The 2,265-nt window shown below is 43.7% G+C and overlaps 1 pseudogene; it reads right to left on the reverse strand.

Annotated features, from left to right (window-relative positions):
• Window positions 1-405: 405 nt before the first annotated feature.
• On the reverse strand, window positions 406-1,339 carry LOC110161447 (G2/mitotic-specific cyclin-B2-like; annotated as a pseudogene).
• Between the last annotated feature and the right edge of the window lie 926 nt (window positions 1,340-2,265).

The following is a 2,265-nucleotide window of genomic DNA, read 5'->3' on the forward strand; positions in this document are numbered from 1 at the left end:
ATATATATATATATATATATATATATATATATATATATATATATATATATATATATATATATATATATATATACACGCACACACACACACGTTTTATAAGTTACACTTTTGTTTTTGACACTCTGAGTCTCCTCTCACTTGAGAGCAGCATGATCAGTATGCATCCCAGTATGCATATTTTTAAAGTTTTTATGTACATTTATTTTACATATTGTAATCCACAACATGATGTACACATCACAACTGAGGTAAAATTCTGTAATAAATTATTCAAAATGGTAAGAAATTTACCTTTTATAAAAGTGGGCAAGCTGTAAAAGTTAAAAAGGTAATCTATAAAAATCCTCCAAACTTGAGGATGGAGTGAAAAATAAAGTGCATTCTTGTCCCTGGCTCTGGTCTGTGTCAGTGACTCTGGTCCACTGCAGCCACCGTGTTCCTGATGATGGGAGAGCTGAGCTGAGGGACCAGGTGGATCTTCATCACTTTACTGCTTGAATACTTTGTCTTCACTGCTGTGAACTTGGTCTTGGTCACATTTTTGGTGATGCGCTGCATGATGGGCCTCAGGTGGGCCTTGTCATAAGTGGAGTCATCCTGCTGAGTGGGAGACCAGGGCAGCCCCGAGAGCAGGAGCTATGAGGCACAGAGCTGCAGCCACGATTTGAGAGGGACGAAGGTGAACCACTACGTAGTCCAGCAGAGTCGGCTCCATCAGGTTTTTAGCCAGAATGTGTTTCTCCACATCAGAATTAGACGCCCTGCACAGGAAGTGCAGGGGCAGAGGGCGTCCCAGCTGGAACTTGATTTTCCATAGCAGAACCTGCTCCATCTCCAGGATCTGGGCTTTGCTGAAGGCATTGCCTGTGGTGTAGGCGAAGTCTCCCATCTCTGAAGCATACAAGACCTCAAACTTACAAACTACCATAGCCGTCACCCTGGCCAGCTGCAGCTTCACGCACCGGCTGCACACAGCCACAGTCAGGTACAGAGTCTCCTGCAGCAGTGCATGTGGACCAGCCAGAGCTGAGCCAGGTCCAAGTCCTGTTCATCCACATCCTCTACTGTGAGCAGTGCTCTCCTCCTTCATGGACACATCCAGCTGCAGTGGGGCCTCAGGCACCTCAGGCTGCTTTTCAAACTTCTTCTCAGGCTGTCTGGTCTTCACAACAGCAGAGGGCTTGGATTTAGTGGCTCCTCACTTTGTGTTGATCTCTGCAAGGTTGAAGTTAGTGAGTTCCCGCAACTTTGCTCTCCTTGGACCTGGTACAGCCGCTTTGCCCATCCGCACGGGGTTCTCTCCGGCTCCAGACAGAGCACACATCTCGAGAGAAGTCATGTTATCGACGTTAGAAACAGAAGTGTAATGTATTGTTTACAATGTTTTTGGAGAATTACCGTGTGGGAGCATTCTTTAACTCAAAGTTGCGGTTTTCTTCATATAGCTCCTTAATTGACTTTTAGTCTTTTGTAGTAGTTTGGCCTTGGTTAAGACCTGGTAAACTATAAAAGCATTTTTGATGACAGCTTATTCTTTTGTAGTATTTGTGTTTGTTAGCTTTTTGTCAAGATTGTTTCCAGTTACCTTTTGTGCTAATGTATTATTGCAATTTAGGGGTCTCCATCTCAGCCAAAATGCAGATAGATGTTCACAATAAACCTTGTTCAACACTTGTAGGGTCACCAAAGGGATGCTGGGGTGATGGCCTCTCTGATCAGTGGCTCATATCAGTGTTGGGAGTCTGGGGATCACACCGGGGTTCTGACCTCCTCTGTCAGACCAAATTAATGAGGTAATTACAGGCTCAGGTGGAATTAGCAGTAGCAACCTTAAGTGCCCCCAGGCAGGCGGGAGGGGACGGCCACTGGCATTGCAAACAGCAGAGAGGAGGGTAAGGTCAGAGCGGACGCAACTGTTTAGAAAAACAGGGCCTTATAGTTGCTCTCTGGAGCTTGGTCACTGTCTGGAGGCTTGTATTCTACTTATATAAATGTGATATTGTTGCTTCATGGCCATAATTATGTTGACTGATTTACATATTCTTCAGCTACAAAAAGCACCTTAGTGCATTATAATCTCAACAAGTACTTGTCTGCTTAAGTCCTATAGTTTTCTTCTTTTTTAAAGGTTTGTTACTTGGCATTGAGTGTTTGTGTTGCCGTTTAATTTTAACATCCATTGTAGTCATCTTTAAATTACCTTCACCTTAAAACTTTGTTTGTTGCCTCAGGGTTCTGTTCCCTTTGAGATTTATTGCTACTGTG

The sequence above is a fragment of the Boleophthalmus pectinirostris genome, unplaced genomic scaffold (genome assembly GCF_026225935.1).
Source record: "Boleophthalmus pectinirostris isolate CB_2022bp ecotype Guang Dong unplaced genomic scaffold, ASM2622593v1 HiC_scaffold_18, whole genome shotgun sequence".
In the NCBI taxonomy this organism is placed as follows: Eukaryota; Metazoa; Chordata; class Actinopteri; order Gobiiformes; family Gobiidae; genus Boleophthalmus; species Boleophthalmus pectinirostris.